At 37.2% G+C, this 24,231-nt stretch overlaps 1 long non-coding RNA gene across 1 annotated transcript; it reads right to left on the bottom strand.

Moving 5' to 3' along the window:
• Positions 1–847: 847 nt before the first annotated feature.
• LOC147764104 (uncharacterized) lies at positions 848–11,027 on the bottom strand. Its single transcript, XR_015334417.1, has 2 exons — positions 10,797–11,027; positions 848–1,157 (listed from the first exon to the last, which is right to left on the bottom strand). It is a non-coding gene; the product is annotated as an uncharacterized LOC147764104 (long non-coding RNA).
• Positions 11,028–24,231: the final 13,204 nt, after the last annotated feature.

The following is a 24,231-nucleotide window of genomic DNA, read 5'->3' as shown; positions in this document are numbered from 1 at the left end:
TTCGAGTATTCTTCAGTCTGCTCCCCGATATTAATTCTATACGTCTTTTATACCTATTTCTTATCTTTAGGTGGATTCTGTGCTGCAGTATTTGGCGGTACATACTAATTTTAATTATTCAAATTGCACACGTCCACTTAAGTTACATGACTTCAGGTAAGGCCATAAAACGAGTCGAGTGCACAAGCAATCGACTCTAATCAAATTAATTTACATGTCCGGGAATTATATTTGTGAACACTACATGGTGAATCAGACAAATTAAAAATGGACCTTTTTGGCATGTTTGTGAAATTATATATTACCATTAGGGGCCAGTCAGATTTGTCGTATTAGTTTGGTAGAAAATAATACACCAGGTACCAAAATATGGCTTTCTGTTTTCAGTAACTGAAAAGCAGTCATAATTCAAGAACTTATTATAAGTATTTATAATATTTTTTTTTCAGTCAGCAACTATCTTTCATTTATATTCATTTATATTTCGTTTTATTTTTCATTAAAAGTTACCCGTTTACAATATGAGATTAATTTCACCAATACTGATCTTATGGTAATAAAAAATGCATATATTTGATATAAAAAATCTTCTTTTTATTTCTTTTCACTTCCTTTTTTTTTTACACAACTTTAAATAATAAAAGATTTGACAAATAAGACGCATATCACTGCAAGAGGGTCAATGTCAAATGTGAGTATGTATTTTATCAGGATCAGATTTTTTAAACCTGTAGTTAGTGTATTCTGAGGTAATTGAATATGCAATTTCAATCAAGCAAGAAAAAACTGTCTTAACATATAATCCATGTTTTTTACATTTGATTTTTTTTCATTATAAGATAGGAAATATAAAACAACTTGAGTACATTCCAATATTTATTATTAAAAAAGTAAACATTAAAATTTTAAAATGCTTGTTACAAAGCTAGTGATGATGAATATACAATACATGTGCAGTTTTCTAGTCTCTTTTTGTGAAAGTCATGTTGGAGTTCTTTCCTATTTGTATCCAAGTAGTATTAACTTATTTATAAAAGGTATAAACTAATTTCTCATTGACCTATGTCAATTACTGTCCAAATGTTTAATTAGTGAGTCTCCTCTTGGGCAATGGTGCATTGTCCAATTTTAACTTTCCGGCATCTTGTGGAGAGAATCTGGAAGAGAATAAGAATGTTTTTATCACAAACTACTATAAATGACAATTGCCTTTTTTACTTCTACTTGGACATTTGAGCCACAGGTAAGCCTTATCAAATGCATCTCAAGATTCTACCTGTCAGGTAGATTTTCCCTCTAGTTAAATTTACTTCCCTTTTTTAGGCACGGACTTTCTAGATCATTATCAGCCAGGTAACTAAGCCGTCTGGCCCTTTGATGATTTGATAAAGCCAGCTAGGTGCTATCCAAAGGCATGTCTCAGGATTATTTCAAAGATTTCAAGCACCTGATAACAAGATAATGCAATGTAGCAAGGCAATTACAGAGGTGAGACTCTTATCACAAATGTGATCAAGATCTACTTTTATGACCATTACCCGAGTAAATATAATCATGAACTTTGCATGCGTACATGTCCACATATACACTTTCACTATTAACCCATTACAGTGACGTCATATTTGCTCCGTAACACTAGTCCCGCGGCCATGCTGGAGGGAATGAACGACGGGGAATAGTAGCGGTAATATAGGTGAACCAAATAAAATAAAATAAAATTAACTTCATATCGCGATCAAGTACACCAAAGGGAAAAGGATATATACAAGCTGAAGCTTCAGCTGATCAGCGGGATCGACCGATATGAACTCAAGACAGTCTAAAAACGTGAAATCCTACTAAATGCTACCGGTACTTACCCAACATCGTGTTGTCAGAAGATAGTTCAGTTATCTTGTACTTCATTTTTCTTGTTCATTGGGTAATAACAGTTATAGTTTGAGAGAGTTTAATGTGTAAACATAAGTTTAACCTTACATAGAAGCAACTTTTTCATAAAGGATAGATATAAGGAGAAATTTGAGCTGATCATCAGGATAAACCCTTGTGGACTCAAGGAAGAATGTGTGATTGTCTTATGACATGAAATATTGCTGTCAGTTATGACTTATCTCTACATCGTGAAGCTGTTAGAAATTATTTCAGCATTCTTGTACTTCATATTGGTTCATTAGAAAGTACATGTAACAAGACTGTTGTTTGAGAGAGTTTAATATTCACCATGAATGCAACCATTCATATAAGCAACATTGTTAGGATTTTATTATTCAGTCATTCACAGAAGCAAGGCATTTTTCACACTTATGTATTTATGATGTCCAATGTAAAATAACAATAATTCAGTTCATGAATTGATCTTCATTTCTGCAACCATTTGCTTAAACATATAGGAAAAGTGCACATTTTGTATGAATAAAGTGAACATGAAATGCTGAGTTCTGAGTGTCGCTTCAATTAAATAACTCCTGTCATGCACTGGATTTCACTCTTCTGATGTTCAGATCCTGTCTCCTCAGCTGGTCACAAAGATCTAGGAATATTTTTTGCTGCTTCTACCTTGTGTGTCATCTACATGTAGCTGCCTTTTGTACCTTTCATGAAAAGCTTCGGGTTTATATATATATATATATATATATATATATATATATATATATATAATTTACTTGCACCCAATCAATGTGGCTTGGTGAGAAATGCCTGATCAATTTCCTTAACGTAAATTAATAGAAAGATAACAATAGTGATTTTTATTCATATTGTAACTTACAACATTACAGTTGAAAGGAGCAGAATTTAACATTTTTACAGAGGAAAGTGCAAATTCATTTCATGAGGTTATATGTCAATTACACCTGAGGTAGAATTTACTTGCAAAATAAAATTACTCTTATCACTACACCAAATCGAAAATAAAGCCACTAACTTCCAAATACACTTCATACAGGTAATTGATTTAATTGGCCCAGCTCAGCTGTGTACTGTACAGTACAAATATAGCCTTGACACTAATTGGCAATAATGCTAACCAGGTATTCAAAAGGTAGGTGACAGCCGATAAAATCTAGAGAGCACCGTAACTGATAACAAATTACACCCAAGGCAATAGGTGAGTCTTCATTATAAAAGTCGAAACCCTGCCTGGGTATTTCCACACGTTTTAACAAATTAACACTCTCCACCAAAACTTTTTGGGCACTACCTTAAATATATATGCAGTGTACGTGCGCCCCAAACGTACACACCTAGGTCTTTGGTTTTCTACTGTTTTTTTTTCTTTTATGGTAAAATCTGCACAGCTGGCTCTTCATTCTTTTTTTTTTTTTTTTTTTTTTTATTGCATATCTCAAATAAGTACAGATCTCAACAAAAAATACAAAATTTATAAATAACTAAATAAAAATCACACTCACTCTCTCACTCACTCACTCACAAAGAGACACTCAGTCATTTGCAATATATATATATATATATAGTTACTGTGTCATTTAATATATATGTCAACAACGATGTATTGATAACCTTATAGTAAAATACTTAATAATACTTAATAAATAATATGATCTAATACAGATAAAAACAAATATGTGTTTTACTATCAAAATATCGGCAGGGGAACATACGCAGATAGAAGATATCAGTCCAGGAAGAGAGGCTGCAGCTTTTTCCATTTTTCATTAAATTTATCTATTGTCATGTTTCTCAGACTTAAATTTCTCTCTGCGATGTAGGCCTGTCTCCATTCTATTTTAATATTTTCTATGTTCGGGGTAATGTTTTTCATTTTAAATTTATATATAATAAATTTTGTTATGATCAGCAAACTGTTGAGCGCATTGCATTTCAAATTTGGAATTCCTAGAATTATATCAGATGCTGTTAATTGTAATACAAGTCCAGTCTTTAAATGGATCCAGTCTTGTATTTTTGCCCAAAGGGGAGCAATTACTTTGCACTCAATAAATAAGTGTTGAAGAGTTTTAGGGTGTTCGTTACAGAAGGAGCAGGTCTCTGTGTCTTTTATCCCAATTTTTCGTAAAAAATTATTTGTAGCTAAAATTCTTTTTGATACTCTAAATTGAAACCAGCGCAGTTTAGTATCAAAAGTACATTGGAAAGGAATGTTATTCAAAATTTTCCACTCTTCAGCTGTGAAAGGTTCTTTAGAAAGGAGTTCCCATTTTGACATTGCATTAGTCTTTTTCATTTCGTTTGAGTTCAAAATATTGTAAAAAGGTTTCCCCCCTTTTGTAAATTTTAATAGCCATTTAAGTTGGGTTGAAATTATAGGGAGCTCAATTTTTTCGTGTAAATTGTCTATATTCATTTGTTTTTGAAATTTTTTTACTGCGCATAGTATACTTGTGAACGTAACATAATTTATTATATTCCCGTGCCTTTCCTTGAACTGTTGGTATGTGAGGTAATTTCCCTGTGTATCGATCAAGTCATTTATGTTTCTTATACCTATTTTATTACAGGTTCTTATAAGAATAGGATTGTTTTTTATCCTTATTTTATCATTTAGCCATAAACATTCTTTTAAAAAATTTTCTTTTGTATCAATCTTTTTATTCTTTAACAGTCTGCACCATGCATCAATGACCTGATTCCAAAAAGCATTTTTTGATCCGTTCTTAATTTTTTGCATTTCAGACATTCCCATTTCAGACCAGTGTACACCCTTACTTTCAGGGATCAGACTAAGGAAAAAGAAAGACCATTTTGAATTTTTGTGCATGATTCTCCTGAGCCATGAAATTTTTAGGGAATCAATATAGTTTCTAATATCGGGGACTTTTATACCTCCATTTGAGTACGACTGTGTCATTATATCTCGTTTTACTCTTTCAATATTTCCATTCCATATGAAATTAAAGCACATTTTTTGTATTTTGTCTACATATTTGTTTGGTATTGGCAATGTGGAAAATAAATGAGTCATTTTTGGAAGGATCAGTGATTTAAAAATTACATTTCTCCCCAAAACTGTTAGCGATCGGTGAGTCCATTGTTTCATAATTCTTTCCATATCTTCGAGTTTCTCTCTATAATTTTTCTCAATCATTTCATGTAAATTTACTGAGAAATCTATTCCAAGGATTCTGAAAAAACGTTCATTCCAATCGAGATTCAACTCTTTACACATGCTCTCTTGTGAGTCTTTCTTGCTTCCGAACCAGTTTAATTTAGTTTTTTGATTGTTCATTTGTAGTCCAGAAAATTGGGAGAATTCATTTAGAACCTTTAGGGTATTTCTTAAACTTTTTTCAGTCCCATCCAACACAAAAGTTGTGTCATCAGCATACTGGGAGATGAGAAAAGTTTGATTATGTATTGTAATGCCTTTTATGTCTATTTCATTTTTTAACATGATACTTAGTATCTCAGCACAAAGAATGAAAAGGTAAGGGGAGATGGGATCCCCCTGACGGCAACCCCGAGAAAGATTGAAGAAAGAAGAGGCAAAACCATTAACCAAGATACACGAAGAGGAGTCTTTAAGGAAGAGTTTTATCCATTTTATGATAGATTCTCCAAAGCCAAAGAATTCAAAGGTTTTTTCGATAAAACCCCAGTCGATTGAATCGAAAGCCTTAGCAAAATCGATTTGCATCAACAGACCTGGTATTTCATGTGCGTCACAGTATTCAATTAAGTCGAAAATGGTCCGTGTATTCTCACCTATGTATCTGCCCGCCATAAACCCATTTTGGTCTTCATTTATTAATATTGGTAATACTTTCTTTATTCGATTCGTTATACATGCCGAGGCGAGTTTATACACAACATTAAGTAGTGATATTGGTCTTAGGTTTTTTAACGAGTTGGTAGGCTTATTATGTTTAGGTAGAAGGACGATTATACCCCGGGTAAGAGTTATAGGTAGTTTGTCTTTTTCGTATGCCTCGTTTATACATCTTATTAAAAAACTATTCAGTACTTTCCAAAAGAATTTGAAAAATTCGTTAGTAAACCCATCGGTACCTGGGCTCTTTTCATTTTTCGTTTGTCTTAATACTGTATAGAGTTCAGCGTAGTTTATCTTTCCTTCGAGCGAGGATGCCTCGACTTCGGTCAATTTTGGAGTTTCAATATTTTCCAATCGAGTTTTTATGTCTACTGATTTGTGATTTTGTTTCTTAAATAAATTTTCGTAGAAGCGTGCGGTTTCTTTGAGAATCTCATTTTGTTCAGTAAGAGTATTTCCGTTATCTGTTACCAGTTTAGTTATTGACTTATTTGTAAAATTGCGATTTTCCAGTGCTAAAAAGTATTTTGATGGTTTTTCTCCGTATTCTATCCATCTTTCTTTTGATCTTATCATTATGCCTTTTACTTTTATTTTTCTTATATTTTCCAGTTTCATCTTTTCCTTATTTATCATATCAAGAATTTCTTCTTTTTTGTCTAATTCGGCCTCATTTTTAAGATCATTCTCTAGGTCGTTTATAGTATTTTCCACTTGTTTTTCCTCTGACTCTCTTTTCTTTTTTATCCTAGCACCAAAAACAATCGTTTTCCCCCTAATTTTCATTAAGAGAGTTTCAAGAAATAGCCCATCGCTTATAGTTAACTGTAAAGAATGTCTGTCAATATTCAGTATGTTATCTCTATTATAGGGCGCTGCTGCATACTCTAAGATAGCTTCATTGATTATCTGCTTTACCATATCGGCATACTCACTTTCATATAAGTGGGAGTTATTGAATTTCCAAAAACCTTTTCCGTGTTTAATTTTCCTTTTTAACTGTAAGTCCAGAGTTATAATGGAGTGGTCGCTCTTATAACCTGGAATAATCTGACTATCTTCGATATAATTTGTAATGGTTGTGGAAACAATAAAATAATCTAACCTTGCCTGTTTAAAAGGCGTAGGCTGCCGCCATGTATACTGTCTAACATCCTCATGCATTTCCCTCCATATGTCGTGCCAGTTATGTAATTCCATCAAGGTATAAAGTTGATTAGAGGCCTTGGGGTTATTTTTATGTTTATAGTTATATGTGTCCTTCTCTTGGTTTAATACTAAGTTAAAGTCCCCACAGATAATATGATCCTGATTTCCAAAATTCATTATTGTCTCGTGTATTTTTAAGAAAAATTCAGGTGAATCATTATTGGGACCATACAGATTTATGAGTGAAATGTCTTTTTCATCTACTGTCATACTAAGAGCAATAAAGTTTCCGCCAGTGTCTTTCTCAACCTCCTTAATTTTATATTCAAAATTATTGTTAACCAATATTGCAACTCCTCTTGAATTAGAGGTTCCATGACTGAAAAAGCATTTAAACCCCATTCAGCTGCTATATATTTTTCCATAGATAATGTACTATGAGTATCTTGTAAACAGTAGATGGAAAAGGATTTCTTCCGCAAGAAATTGAACACATCTAACCGCTTATTTCGGTCCCCAAGGCCCCTACAATTTACTGAGCATATTTTAATATTTGATTTGATCTGTGTATATCTACCAGGTTTCTGCCGCATATGTATATACGACAGAAAATAAATTTACATCGCACAGTCATATTCTAAGTGTAGGTAAAGCAATCGTACTGAGGTATCAAATCTAAGTGTTTCGTTGTTGCAAACTAATAGGGATAACTTATCTACATATATATCGGTTATACTATATAATGCATTATCAAATTCACTTCCATCCACCCACGCATACAATAGACCACTTGTACCCATTCTACCAGAATTGACATACACACCAAGACAAACTATCGAAAACACACACATACACAGGATAGTACTAATAACTAGTAATTAAAAAAAATAATGATAATAATAATGATAATAATAATTTGATGCTAGAGCGGCTAGCTAACAGTTACCGCTCTGCTGTTTATAACTACTTTCAGTTTTACATTGATTTTTATTCTCCAAAATTCCAGTGTCCGTATAAAGTTCATTTTCAGGCTTATTGTTTTAATTTGGTGTCGATATCGTCGAATATGTCGAATGTATATCGGCGACCGTCATTTCTTATGGCAAATATTCTGCCACTGAAGTACCAGGCTGAATGCACAGCTTCTTTACCTTTTAGAATTTTGATCAACTCAGCATTTTTCTGAGTAATGTGATCGAACATTATAAAGTTACCTTTCAGTGCTTGTCTATGCTTGATAACTTTCGTTTTTTCCTCGGTGTTAACGAATTTGGCTATAACGGGTCTTGCGCCACCGCTGTTTCCTGGTATTCTGTGGATTCCCAGAATTGAGGCGGGGCTTATGTCCACATTCACCTTTTCCTTCAGGATGCGGCAGAGGTCTCTCCTCAGGTCTTCTTTTGGTTTTTCCGGCCAGTTTAAAAACTTAATGTTGTTTTTCTGCGAATACTGCTGGTTGTGGTTTGCCATTTTCACAGCTGTTTTCGCCAAATGGCTGGTTTCTTTTAGGTTGTCAAGAGACTTCCTTGTGTCACTGATTTGTTTGGAAAGTTTCTCAAGCAGGGATTCGTTTTCCAGATATAGGGCATCTATTTTCTCGCTCAGGAGGCTGAGTCTATCAGTCAAGTATTGTTGCATTTCTTGTTTAATATCCTCCTTCACCTCCTGCTTGATTTCATGTTTCATTTGGGCAATGATTTCCTTAACGTCAGATTTTCTTATCATTTCACTTTTAATCTCTGCTAGAGTAGCTTGGATGGATCGTAGTTCGTCTACCGTAATGTTTTCTGTTAAGTCCATGCTGTTTGATCTTGTTCTTTTCTTCTTTTGTGGTCTTTTCCCACTGGCATTGCTGTGCCGTATATATGCGGGAGTCGAGTTGATCTGTAGTTGCAGCATTTTCTTCGGGACTTTGTCTGAGGTCCTTTGTCCGCTTTGTTCGTTTTCGCTGGGGTTATTAGATGCCATTGTGTCTATTGTTCGGGTAACAAAGGAACTATAGCTTCCGATTGCGTAACGTTGAGCACTTCTCAAATTTGACAGTTTCTTTCTGTACGTATAGATAGGCCTATAGGCCTATAGTTCAAATGAAAAAATCCAAATCTTCGCGTTATAATGAGCGTTTTTTCTATAATGAAGTGCGTTACCTGATACAGTGTACCTTTATAGTCCACCTGTAACTTTGTTATTTCGATCAGTGTCAAAGGAGAGATTTCATCTACAGAAAACAGCAGAGCGTTTACACTAGTGTCTATAGCGTACACATGTCACGTGATCTCCTCGGCTCCTCGGCTCTTCATTCTTTGCTATAAAATAAATTAGTTTTGTCCTTTACTCTTCCGAAGAGTCTTGATTCAAAGCCACCTCGCCGTCTTTCCTCCGTTTATGGTTTTAGTTCCTTCACCATGGATTGTTGCCACTGCAGGCAGTCTTTGAACGCTTGTAAAGTTAGTTATCTTCTCTCGATCAAATACCCTGCAGTAATTCATCATTTTGCTATAATAAATATAAAATATAAATTAAATATAAAAGAAAATACAGAAAAAGAAAACTGAACTACAGACATGGCTTGTTCATGCGCAGCAGACGATTTCGGTCTCCCTCCAGTATGGCTGCCGTTTGTTTTGATGACGCAAGCTCTAATGGGTCAATAAGACCAATGAGGGTTTTTGTCAATCGTCTTTATTCTGTTTAGGGAATCCAATTTAAAAATGAAAAACTAATAATTATTATTCTCAAACTGGAGCAGACTTTAGCCGGTCATGTGAATATACATATATACTTCAGAGTAGAGTTAATGTCAACTTTGATTAAAGGATATTAAAAGGCCCACAGGTGCGTTTTTGTGTGTCACAATTGCATGGGTGGTGCCATATTGCAATGATAGCCCATATTAAGAGTTAAAAAATAATAATTATCATTCTCAGACTGGAGGTGACTGGAGCCGGTAATGTGTAAGTATATATATATACTTTCGAGCAGTGTTAATGTCAACTTTGATAAAAGGATATTTAAAGAATCACAGTTGCGTTTTTGTGTGTAACAATTGCATGTGTGGTGTCATATTGCTATGATAGCCCATATTGAGAGTCAAAAAAATAATAATTATCATTTTCAGACCAGAGCTGACTGTAGCCGGTAATGTGTAAATATATATATACTTTAGAGCAGTGTTAATGTCAACTTTGATAAAAGGATATTAAAAGGATCACAGGTGCGTTTTTGTGTGTCATAATTGCATGTGTGGTGCCATATTGCAATGATAGCCCATATTGAGAGTTATAAAAATAAAAATTATCATTCTCAGACTGTAGCCGGTAATGTGTAAATATATATATACTTCAGAGCAGTGTTAATGTCAACTTTGATAAAGGGTTTTAAAAGGATCACAGGTGCGTTTTTGTGTGTCACAATTGCATGTGTGGTGCCATGTTGCAACGAGAGCCCATATTAAGAGTTTAAAATATTAATTATCATTCCATAATTTGGGCCCACTTAAGCAAGTAACATAAACCTATACATATAGTACACAGCGGTGTTGATGCCACCTTTATCTAAACCGTACGTAAAAAATACCAGACCTAAAACGATGTTGGCGAGTCGAATAAATCGGAGAGGAATTGCGTCATTTTAATTCAAAACACGATTTGAGGTTAAATTATTGCCGCATCTAAGGCTTATTCTTTACATAGAGGTAAAATTTCGAGACTAGAAATATTTTTCTATCGGATCATAGCTAAAGACAAGTATTCGACACCGCAGTTGTACAATTTTAAACACTCATTTTTCGGCATCAAACACGATTGCCTTCACCATATTGGGCATTTTGAATTCCTCCATGAACAAACATACCTTATTCTCATCTAGCATCCAAAATAGCAAAAGGGATTGTACTTACATTTTATCTCTATAAGTGTCTTGACTCATCCACCCGAACGTTTTCCTCGCGTTATCACCAGCTACCTGTCCAAATGACACAAAGTCATCAACAGCCGCGATATGCTCGCTACCTGTACGGGAGGTCACGTGATCCGAACGCACATCGTTTCGCGAAGAGCTCGCGCTAAGCCGATTATCCTTTGATCTTTCTCCGCGTTACTTGTCCTTCTCTATTTAGGTCCAAGCTTTAACCAATATTTAATGCTATTTACCATATAATTGGTATACAATGGATACCTTCCGCATTCGCCTAGTACAGCTTCCGTCACAGTATTTGAACTACGGTAATATGCCAAACAATTCGACCAAGATTAATTAATTAATTTCATGAAAATGTCAGTTTGGTCGAATTGATTAAAATATAGCAATGGAAATCTTTGATATCGTCGGATTGTTAGGGGCATCTGCCAAAACGTCCATCTTACCGGAAGTATTGCATTTTACCGGAAGTGTAACGCAAGATAAGCCGCAATTTTCACCTAACACGTGTTTCAAGCACGTTTTATCCTCCTTTTGAAATTTTATTTTGCTGTGTACAATATGTGCTAACATAACTTGAGATTCAAACAGACGACAGTACATAATTTCTATCTATTTATTTCCCTCACCGACGATCACTTTCATGACGCGCTAAAGTATTCAATGGTTCTACTTACGAAGTGAGATTGTAGATCACTGTGTATTGTGTCTCAATTCTGATTATTTTTTGGTCGTCCGTACCGTACACGTCTGCACGGTAGCTGTGGTTGAGTTGTACTCACCGGGATCAGGCAAGGAAGTTGGACTCTCCACCTGGTTTGCGCAGTACTTACCGTAATTGCGCGCTCTCCGCGCAGGGAGAGCACACCGGGTGAAGGTAGGAAAATGCACGAACACAACATTCCCCCCACTTTTATTTGAAAGGAGCTACTTATAAATACATGTTTGTCCATGTACAAACTCAAAATTCCTTTCGATAAATAAAATAAAGTGGATTCCAGTTGAAATATTCGTACAGACTGTCATTAGCTGTTAGTGCTAACAACATCACTGAGGTGATAGTCCGCCGAAAAAAAATACAAAAAATAAATAAACAGTAGAACAGACTGTGATAGGCTGTTCATTCACCAGCCAGTCACATCACCAAAAATATAGTGATAGTCCGTTCCAAAAATTCTCATAAATAAATAAAAAGAGAAATGGAATGCAAAAATAAGATCCCGGTTTTTCAAAATTTCATCAAATTAGACTGTAGTCACGTGTTAACACAAAAATAAGCTACATAACAGTTATAGTCCATTGATCACAATAGACTGTAGCGATTTATTAACACAAAATAAACTACATCACAGAGTGATAGTCATATGGACTGTAGTCATGTGTTAACACAGAAATAAGCTACATAACAGTTATAGTCCATTGATTGATCTTAATAGACTGTAGCCATTTTTCTTAAACACAAAAATAAACTACATCACAAAGTGATAGTCTAATTCTTTAAGGAAATTGCTAGCAATATTTTAAATTTTCCCTATTGGAAATTTTTCACCGTGACGTCACGTTTACTTATTCAACACCGGTGCTAATGTCCACACAGACTGACTCTTGTCAGCCTTGTATGAATCCGGTTGTTAACATTCCGTTAACAATGCCCCCTATGCTTTCTGCATGACACACGCAAGCATCCACCGCATAAGCGATTTAAGGGATTCGGCATTCCCGGCTTCATTTCCACGTTGAGTGACTTAAGACCGACCAAGATCAAAATTGTCTCTAGTAAAAACATATTTCAATTTAGAAAACACCCCTTCTAAATTTGATTCTACACTATTCCCTTTAGATACTTTAAACATCACTTCCAGATGTCCAGGGATAACCTGTTTTACTAGAGACACGCAACCCGAAGAGTCTAGCCCGATGTGAACTTCACCAGCGGTTTTATTTAAATTTCGCATTCCCGGCATCATTTCCACGTTGAGTGACTTAAGACCGACCAAGATCAAAATTGTCTCTAGTAAAAACATATTTCAATTTAGAAAACACCCCTTCTAAATTTGATTCTACACTATTCCCTTTAGATACTTTAAACATCACTTCCAGATGTCCAGGGATAACCTGTTTTACTAGAGACACGCAACCCGAAGAGTCTAGCCCGATGTGAACTTCACCAGCGGTTTTATTTAAATTTGGACTCCCGATGTTTGGAGTCTTGAAAGATGTTATACTACCGGTAGTTTTGTGTTAATTTTTAGTTTTACAAACGTCTTCCAGTGAATGGGGCACTTGAAGGGCCCTTAGTGCTTCCACCCACCTTCAGAGTCTGTGACATTTAGTCCTTTTCAATCGGTTACTTGTTCTAGGGATATTCTCGAAATTAGGGGAATTAACACTTGAAACCCCTGCAGAATTTAATCCCACAAGTTAGGTTTTGGTTCGGGTGTACACTTGTTATAGGGATGTTACCAGTTATACTTATAGGAGGGTGAATGAAAACCTCCACTAGTATGTTTTATCCCACAAGCGTATTTTAAGATTCGATATACATCGGTACATGTTGTCTCATCAGCTTTGTAACTGACAATGCAGGCACAGGTTTTTATTATTATTATTTTTTTAACTTTACAATCCACCCCCTAAGTTAATACCAATCAAATTTAGATGTTTCCAAAATGTCATTTGCTACTGTAGCTACCACATGACTTTATCGCACGAAGTTTTCTTTATTGAGCGGAATTTTCGGACAGCACCATTCTCCGAATCAGTGACCCCATTTTACTCGTTTTCTTTCCATGACTACCTTTCAGCCATTTTATCGATTTCGCATGGAATCATGTTCCGATTTTTGGGGTTACCACTGTTCTTTTCTTTCCTTTTTTATACGTACTGGTGCAACTCTTATTTCTTTGATCTGCGAATCCTTTGTCCCGCTTTATCTTTTTCGTCAATTTGCAGAAAACTTTAGTTGCACTGAACATATGCATTCAATTTTTAACCGTCATTGGTACTACATGTACGAGAGTTAATCTCACCACTAAATTTTGTCGCAAACCTGTATTTCCAAATTTCCAATTCCCTGCAGCAAGAGATAGTAGGTCAATATAACTAAAAACTGGTGGCTAACCTAAATGCACGCAATACACTCTCCCTGACATTACAGAAATTTGCGCGCCCACGTCCTGTTTTCCACTGATCTACACCCGAGACCACTTAATGGACGAAAAATTGCCTGAAAGCCCAGGATTTTGATCTATACTAGGGTCAGACTCCCACTCCACGCCCCTACGTTGATTTTGCTGCAGTGATTGTTCTACTAGGTGAGGTTTTTCTGTGCCATGCATTTGAGACAGTGTATTTGAACATGTACTCGATGCTCGAACCATAAGTTTAAATGACTCAGCGTTATCAGCTCGCTCTTGTTTTTCGAGTTCTTTTTCAGTATTTTTTCGTTTTAAGAACTCTTTATATTTCTGGCAATTTCTTTTAAAATGGTCTTTTCTTTTACAGAAGAAACACACACTTGATGTTTTAGGTGTGGACTTCCTGACCAAATGTTCAACCGTTTTTTCCAAGTCAGCCATTGAATTAAATTGAATTGTGCTCAATTTTGGCTGCTGGCTGACGCGTTTCTCTATGATGGACTCGACTAGTTTTTCAACATTTTCAGATGGAGATTGTTGATTTTCTCTAGCTGTAAGATTGAGAGAACATATTTGAATTTTTTCACGAATTTTTTTCGTTTGTTTATGACTATTCGTGGGTTTACAAACATGTTGATAGTCCACCATATGTGTTATTGCGTCGCTGATGCTTGCTGGATGCTTTAAACTAGTATAACGCCCAGCATCCTGATCAATACAATCTTGACAAAATTTTGATATTGTTTCTTTTGTCCTAAAAGACTCCGATTTATCAGGATAAGCATCTCTGACCAGTAACAAAACGCGGCACAGCCACTGGTTTAGCGTTTCGTTTTGCGATTGAACGGCAGTATGAAATGCCAGACGAGCCGAATCGGGATGTTTTTTAATCCCGAACACTAAGTCCATTTCTTTCATTATAGATGTGTACGACACATTTTTATTTGCTCTGAGATGGCTATTATACAGTGCCAAAGCCTCGCCTTCAAGACACCACAGAAGGTAGTCCAGACACTCGTTTTCTGACCACTCTTTTATCTGGCGATAACTTTCATATCTTTTTCTGAAAGACTCCCAGTCGTCACTGTTTCCGTCAAACGATAATTGTTTAGGTAAATCACTGGGGTCTACTCTGTCCTTTTTACTTTTTGGACCTACTTTTTCTGGTTTGGGTAGCCGAAAGTATTCTTTTTCACTGTTATCCCTTTCATAAATTAGTGGTTCGTCACAGAAAACGGGAGACGAGATTCTAGGTCGCGTATAATGTTTTCCTATTGAACTAGACCGGTAATCATGATTTTGTTGAACTGTATCGGCAAAATTTTGCTCAACATGTCGTTGCCGCCGTCCGGGTTTAGGAACATGAAACTGATACAGATCATAATTCACATCACCCTTATGGACAGACGGAGCAAAGTGCCGACTACTGTCCTTACCATTCGGCAAGGAAGTAACAGTATCAGGGTTCATGACGCGGCCTGGAGACTTTGCATGCACAGATGATGTTACTTTTTTTTATCTTTGTTATTGGCATGCAGCCTCTCAATAGGCAGAGTAAAAATGTCGTATTCAGAGGCTAAAGTGGCTGGCTGCGATGTGAAAGATTTTGGGTCAATAGCTGAGTGAAAATGTGACTTTGAACAAGATTTTAATTTAGAATATGTTGATGGTGAATAATTAGCAGCGTTCTTTACATTTTTACTGCGAGAAATTTGTTCTTGGTGTTGAATTTTCTCACCCAGTTTGAGAATCTTTTCAAATTCCACCCTATATCTCTCAGCAGCCGCTCTTCCTTCATGCTGAATGTAGGAAGTCACTTTAGAAGTTGTGTAATGAGTTTTTTGATAATACGCTAGGGTCTAGGTCACCCATGTTGACTTCAGATCCTAATTCACTGCTGTGAGTACCCCCAAAAGAGAAATTTTTGATTTTATTTGATCCGGTATTGGATCCACAAATTTCCAAAATGTTGGATCTGGTCACGGGGATCCCTTGCTCTCTAGCGTATATTATCCTTTCTGCACGTTTAGGACCTATACCCGGCAGCGTAACGAGCTCATCGTAAGTCGCACGCTTGCTTGGCAACCTTGATGCACTCGCCACTGTACATTTGTAAGCGAGAATTAAATTGATTCAAAATAATTACACCTATCAAAGCACAATACACTACCAAGCTTATAGCGAAATTCACTATAAATAGAATCCAAAAACGTACATTTAATTCAAATTCGGGGAAGAAAGACTTCGGCACACAACGCAATAATTTGAATTTAGACAGAAATTCTGTTCAGAATCCTATCTAAAATGCAAAAGAATAATCAACAACAAAACTAAAGTCAATATTTTATTCTTTCAAATAAACTAAAGAAACAAAGAAACTAAAATATTACGTGTGCACCTCAGTCTTGTGGTAAATTCAGCTTTGATAACAACACACAGGGGAATGAGACCAACATCTCCTTTATATCACAATTCACACACGTAAGCACTGAAAATACAGTAGATACGCAACAAATGCCAGTGTCTCCTGAAGCGGTAACCTTAATGATCCAAAATTGAAACTACAATTTTGACCGCCGTTCCACCCAATTATTCAAAAGGATGTTAGACAAAGGAATTTCCCGCGTAATCCACTTTCAGCTAGATCACAGGGAAAACTAAGCTTTAGGCCCGCAAAATTACAAGTTACGAATGCCTTGTCGCCAATAAAGTATTCACTGGTTCTACTTACAGAGTGAGATTGTAGATCACTGTGTATTGTGTCTCAATTCTGATTATTTTTTGGTCGTCCGTACCGTACACGTCTGCACGGTAGCTGTGGTTGAGTTGTACTCACCGGGATCAGGCAGGGAAGTTGGACTCTCCACTTGGTGTGCGCAGTACTTACCGTAATTGCGCGCTCTCCGCGCAGGGAGAGCACACCGCGTGAAGGTAGGAAAATGCACGAACACAACAGCGCTTCACAAGACGCTTTTTCCCCCGGAGACAGGTGTTGTAAACAGTGCCCGGTCACTTATATTTGAAACCGGTAGCTTTAGTGGACTTAAACCAGTTATGTGATCTACGTACGCCCTATTTGAATTTTAATACCCTGTATGTCGACTGAAATCAACCAAATTGAGATATTTTTTACCAGTCTGAGATAAGTTGTTTTCAACGCGCAAGGTTTGCTCGGCGTAGACATACGCATTTCCGAAGAAAATTCAGTCGCCCCTATCAATGAATACCAAGTGGTACTGAAACGGAATTCTGTGTTTAATTTAAAAATCATGTCATATTAATACATACCCATTACAGTGACGTCATATTTGCTCCGTAACACTAGTCCCGCGGCCATGCTGGAGGGAAAGAACGACGGGGAATAGTAGCGGTAAAATAGGTGAACCAAATAAAATAAAATAAACTTCATATCGCGATCAAGTACACCAAAGGCAAAAGGATATATACAAGTGGAAGTTTCAGCTGATCAGCGGGATCAACCGATATGAACTCAAGACAGTCTAAAGACGTGAAATCCTACCAAATGTTACTTGTCCAACATCGTGTTGTCATAGTTCAGTTATTTTGTTCTTCATATTTCTTGTTCATTGGGTAATAACAGTTATAGTTTGAGAGAGTTTAATGTGTCATTATATAAGTTAATTTTAACCTTTCATAAAAGCAACTTTTTTTCATAAAGGATAGATATAAGGAGAAATTTGAGCTGATCATCGGGATCAACCCTTATGGACTCAAGAAAGAATGTATGCAGGATTGTCTTATGACATGAAATATTGCTGTCAAATATAACTTAATTATCTCTACATCGTGAAGCTGTCAGTAGTTATTTCAGCATTATTGTACTTCATTTTGGGTCATTAGAAAGTACATGTAACATGACTTGTTTGAGAGAGTTCAATATTTCACAATGAATGCAGCCATTCATATATATATGCAACATTATAAGCATTTTATTATTAGTTCAGTCATTCACAGAAGCAAGGCATTTTTCACACTTATGTATATGATATCCAATGTAAAATAACAATAATTCTCTTCATGAATTGATCTTCATTTTTGCAATAGGAAAAGTGCACATTTTGTATGAATAAAATTTTGAAAGGGATGAGGAGATCGACACTTAAAAGTCACATGCAATTAATATGCATGGCAGAATGATTCTTGTTTTCTACAGAGTTGTGATAACTTTGGAATTGAGAATTCGAACAAATAAACAAAACAATCATTAAAAGAGCAAAGTTAGTAAAACCAGTAAAACTCAGAACCCAATGATCATTTTCTCAAAATTTCTCTGACAAATAAGAACTGATCTGTTCTTTCAGTGCTATATTTTCAGTTCTGAGTGTCGCTTCATGCAAATCCAATTAAATACTAGTAACTCCTGTCACGTACATGTACTGGATTTCAGTCTCCTGATATCCAGATCCTGTCTCTCAGCTGGTCACAAAGATCTAGGAATATTTTTTGTTGCTTCTACCTTGTGTGTCATCTAGCTGCCTTTTGTACCTGTCATCAAAAGCTTCCGTGTTTTTTTTTTTTTTTAAATTAACTTGCACCCAATCAGTGTGGCTTGATGGGAAAATGCCTGATCATTTTCCTAAATGTAAATTAATAAAAAGATAACAATAGTGATTTTTATTCATATTGTAACTTACAACATTACAGTTGAAGGAGCAAAATTTAACATTTTTTACAGAGGAAAGTGCAAATTCATTTCATGAGGTTATATTTCAGTTACACCTGAAGTAGAATATACTTGCAAAATAAAATTACTCTTAACACTACACCAAATCGAAAATTAAGCCACTAACTTCCAAGTACACTTCATACAGGTAATTGATTTAATTGGCCTAGCTCAGCTGTGTACAAATATAGCCTTGACACTAATTGACAATAATGCTAACCAGGTATTAAAAAGGTAGGTGACAGCCGATAAAATCCGGAGAGCACCGTAACTGATAACAAATTACACCCAAGGCAATAAGTAAGTCTTCATAATAAAAGTCGGGTATGCCTGCCTGGGTATTTCCACACGTTTTAACAACACACTCTCCACCCAAACTTTTTGGGCACTAGGGCCTACTTATATGCAGTGTACGTGCGCTCCAATCGTACACACCTAGGTCTTTGGTTTTCTACAGTTTTTTTTTTTTTTCTTTTTTTTTTACATATATAATCTTTTGTGGTAAAATCTGTACAGCTAGGTCTTCATTCTTTGCTATAAAATAAATTAGTTTTATCCTTTACTTGTCCGATGAGTCTTGATTCAAAGCCACCTCGTCGTCTCTCCTCCGTTTATGGTCTTAGTCCGTTCACCTTGGATTGTTACCAGGGCCGTAGCCTCCGGGGGGGCAGGGGGGGCAGCTGCCCCCCCTGGGTTTTGAGGTGCAAAAAAAAAAAAAATCGCAATTTCTGACTTCTGATTGAGCAATTAATAACAGTTAAAATGCAACAGAATGCAGTATTATACATACAGTTTTTAAAAATTTTCCATACCGTGGGAGGGGAACACCCCCACGCACACCCCCCCCCCCCTTGGTGGTTTCGCCCCTCGTGTCCGCTTACTGCCCCCCCTGGCAGTTTGCTCAGGCTACGGCCCTGGTTACCACTGCAGGCATATTGTGAACGCTTGTAAAGTTAGTTATCTTCTCCCCATCAAATACCCTGCGGTAATTCATTATTTTGCTCGGTTAAATATCAAGAAAATACAGAAAACAAAAACTAAACTACAGACACGGCTTGTTCATGCGCAGCAGACGATTCCGGTCTCCCTCCAGTATGGCTGCCGTTTGTTTTGATGACGCAGGCTCTAATGGGCCAATTGAGAAAAGGCAATTTACGGAGCCTACCTGTGCCGATAGACATATCTTGTTGGCACTCTTCCGATTTTCTATACACTCGCTGTGCACAAGCCACGGTGCATATTGAAAACCCCACTAATACAACCCGAACGTAAAATAAGCATTTAATTGCCATAATTTACACAAAACAGAAGCATTTATAATTTGATGTGAGAATTGAGCAAACGCAGAAACGAGAGACTGGTCTTATCTAGTCTGCTCCGGCATACCTAGCGCAAACCACATGTTAATGAAGACGGTTGTAGAGCCGCATTTTGCAACCGACCGCATTTTGCAACCGGTTGCAAAATGCGTTCAGTTGCAAAATGCGGTCCTACTAAGTAGAGCCGCATTTTGCAACTGAACGCATTTTGCAACTGCAACGCATTTTGCAACCAAAGAAAATCGTGAAAACGCATTTTGCAACTGCAACGCATTTTGCAACCAGGATTTTTTTCTAAGTCCCTGAAACAGCTTGAAGTACGAGACAGGTAGAATTGGAGTGGGGACGGGTTTGCTTCAACTATGTAAGCTGAAACTGGCCAGGCTGCCCCTGGGGTGGACGAAAATATAAAACTAATTGCACATATTAGTAAAAGGTAAAGGAAAGCCTAGAGTGATAGCGAAGTACCTGTAGTGTGCAGCTTGACAATACGTAGGTCTACAGCTCTTCAGCTCTGTGATTTTTGAGAAATGTTTTTGCAAAATTAATTTCGTTCTCCTACTGTACTAAGTAGTTACTGTATATAGGCCTATATTGTACTGCCTTTTATTTATTTATTTATTTATTTATTTATTTATTAACTTAAGGCAAAGTTAGTTTTAATCTAAGATAACGCAGCTATGTCTTTTTTTTCAGGCAACGATGAATTCGTAAAATTATTAATTAAGTAATAAAAAAGAAGTGCTAAAGCGCTTCGTTTTCTGTCTTTTTCCTCCAACCTTCTTTTCTGCTCTTTAAGCTTCTTTCCCTTGTCTTTTGAATCTGAATTAGATTAGAATCTGAATTGAGCAAAATTAAAAAAATTTGAAAATTGTTGCACAACGAAATTGTCGAGACACGAGCATGCGTCGTGAGCACGCCTTTTATACTCGCAGTCCCGTCGTGTTTTCGATTTTGTTCGTTATAGATGTGAGGGCGTGCGCCGTACTCAACACGCAAAGGGCTCTTTCTCCTTCATTTCTTGCGGCGTGCATCTTGGACCAGGCAAGTCTCACTTGCAAACCAATCGCAAACTCCTTAGAAAGGGAGCAAATTACGCTTGCGGCCTCGCTGTTCACAGATTATTCGTAGAATCTATTGGAAATGTTCAATATCCTCCGTACGTGCTTACATAGGCCTACGTGCCAACTCGAAATTTCGCATAAAGGACTTGCGTGGTACATGAGATTCTCCGCAAAATTTGGACTTAATTTAATAATTAAACGGGTCGTAGATTTTGATCCACTTACCTAGACTGACCCTAACCTGTATAATTAAATGGAGGGTTGACTCTGTTACTCGATCCTCAGTTTCGGCAAAATTGCATAGGGGGAGTAATGATGCGGGGTAGTGTCGGTGCGGGGGAGTAACGGTGCGGGGAAACAACAACGCCGGGGAGTATCGGTGCGGGGGAGTAACGATGCGCGTATAACGGCAATTTTACAGGGGGTTTATCGATGCGGGGATCTATCGGTGTGGGGTCGTATCGATGTGCATAATGCAAAAATTTACTAAGGGGGAGTATCGGTGCGGGGGAGTATCGGTGCGGGGGAGTATCGGCATGACCCCATTTAAAGTAGCTCTGAAAAACTACGATGACACAGAAAAATCACAATTTGATACAAGCAGTAAAGAGAAAGAGACTGTAATGAAAGTATCAAGTTCGTCGCGTCATGTGAAACGAAAGGACAGAAAAGGTGTGATTTGTTGGACATGCAATAAAAGAGGACATAAATCGTATGAATGCTGGGCAGACGAGTCAAAGCAGAGGAACCAAGCACGTGGAACACATCATGCCAAGGTAATAAACAATGTATCAAATTCTGAAGAAAACTGTAACTTTGTATTCAAAATGACAGAAAACAGTGTCAAACACCAGATCAGGATGTTAAGGGGCCCGCACACGGTGAGCATTCGGCGCGCGCCACTTGCGCTGCGCCAGATGCTCGCGCTCCTCAGCTCCCCGCAAACGATGCGCTCTTTGCTCAGCAGAGATGCCTCCCGGCCTGCCCCTAGCGGACGCACTGTGAACTGTGGGATCATGTGTTTAAGGAAACATTACATATTGTTGTTTTTTCTGATAGTAATGGATAATGGTGACCACGTTAATCAATCAGACTAACTATAACTGTGTACATTTTTGTTGACTTCGCTGGGGGCTGCCATTTTTGTTTGTTTCCGGCTACTGGCACATGCGCATTGTTAGCATGGCGTGAGCAATCGGCGCTTGCACCCCGCACACGGTGAGACATTTGTCTCAAGAGACCAAAAAAATCAAACACGTGAGAAATTTTGCTCAGCCGCGCGTGAGGCAAAAATCTCACCAAAATACCCCCGCACACGATGAGAAAACGGCGCAGCGCAAGTGGCGCGCGCCAAATGCTCACCGTGTGCGGGCCCCTTTAGTTTTCTTGTGGACTGTGGAGCCACGTCACACATAGTGACAGACAAATCAAAATTCATAGAATTTGACAAAAACTTTGACCCAGACAAACACTTTATTGAATTGGCTGATGGAACTAGGACCAATGGCATAGCCCAAGGAAGAGGGAAAGTTAATGTGTCACTGACCACTGCTGATGGGAAAGTAGCAAATGTGACTTTAGACAATGCATTATATGTCCCAAGTTACAAACAGAACATTTTTTCAGTGCAAGCAGCTACTGAGAAAGGATGCCAGATCACCTTCAATTCAGATCATGCGGAAATGATCGCGACAAATGGAACTATCTTTGACATTGAGAAACATGGTCGACTATATTACTTGTATAGTATGAATGTTAATTCAGAAGTCAGGCATACAGTAGCTTAGAAGAGTGGCATAAGATTTTGGGCCACTGTAATGTTAGAGATATTGAGAAGCTTGAATCAGTAGTTAAGGACATGAAAATTACTGATAGGAAGTTTAGTGATTGTGAAGTGTGTACGATGGGTAAGATGACACAGCACTTTAGCAGAGTGGCTGATAGTCGTGCTAAGGTACCATTTGAGTTAGTTCACACTGATCTTACTGGTACTGTTACTCCTGTAAGCAAAATGGTACAGTAGAACGAGAGTGGCGCACTTTATTTGAAATGGCCAGGTGTTTACTGATTGAGGCAGAATTACCCAAGGTAATGTGGGTGTATGCGGTGATGGCTGCTGCACATATTAGGAATAGATGTTACAACAACCGCATTGAAATGACGCCTTTTGAGGCAGTGACGGGTGTTAGACCCAGTGCAAAACGTATACATGTGTTCGGTTCAACTTGTTATAGTTATGAACAACACAAAGGCAAATTAGATCCCAGGTGCAAGAAAGGAATTTTTGTTGGGCACGATAAAAGAAGCCCTTCATATCTTGTCTATTTTCCTGAGACAGGTGTAGTCAAAAAGAGTAGGTGTGTGAAATTTGCAGGTGAAATTTCCAAGTGCACTAATGATCATTTAGAGTGCCATGATCAGACACCACCAGTTAAGCCTGATATTAAAGAGTTTAAGCCTCAGATAGAAGTGGGAGGTAGTGAAAATATCAAGCAGGAGTCGAAGTCTCAGATAGAAGTGAGATGTACTGGGAATGTTAAATCAGAGGTTACGCAGGAAGTTAAGCCACAGATAGAGAGTGGGGGAATTGAGAATTCAGTGGGGGATATTCCACAGGGTACTGAGCCTGAGAGGCGTTACCCAGCACGGGAGCATTCAATGCCAAAACACTTCAATGATTATGTGTTAGGTGATGGTAATGAAGACCAATCTTACATTACTGTGGACTATTGTTATAGGATGATATTAGAGTGTCCTCAGACATATGATGAAGCTGTTAGATCTGATGATGCCAGTAAATGGCAGCATGCCATGGATGAAGAAATGAATTCTTTCAGAGAAAATGAAGTTTTCAGTGTAGTTACATTGCCAGAAAATAGAAAGATCATAGATGGACGTTGGGTATATGCTTTGAAAGAGAATAGTGATGGTACATTAAAGCATAAGGCCAGGTATGTAGCAAAAGGTTTTACACAGAGAGAGGGCACAGATTACCATGAAACTTCTGCTCCAACTCCTAATCTCACATCTATACGTGTATTGATGCAAGTAGCTACACAGTGTAATTTAGAGTTGCATCAGATGGATGTGAAAACAGCTTACTTAAATGCTCCAATTGATTGTGAAATATATGTAGAGCCAGCAGAAGGTTTTACTGAACATGCGAATGACAAAGGTGAAAAGTTAGTGTGGAAACTGAACAAATCTCTCT

The sequence above is a fragment of the Lingula anatina genome, chromosome 1, assembly GCF_051362555.1.
Source record: "Lingula anatina isolate TDL-2025a chromosome 1, LinAna3.0, whole genome shotgun sequence".
Lineage (NCBI taxonomy): Eukaryota > Metazoa > Brachiopoda > Lingulata > Lingulida > Lingulidae > Lingula > Lingula anatina.
The sequence above is the reverse complement of the archived record's forward strand: the minus strand, read 5'-3'. Positions and strand labels throughout refer to the sequence as shown.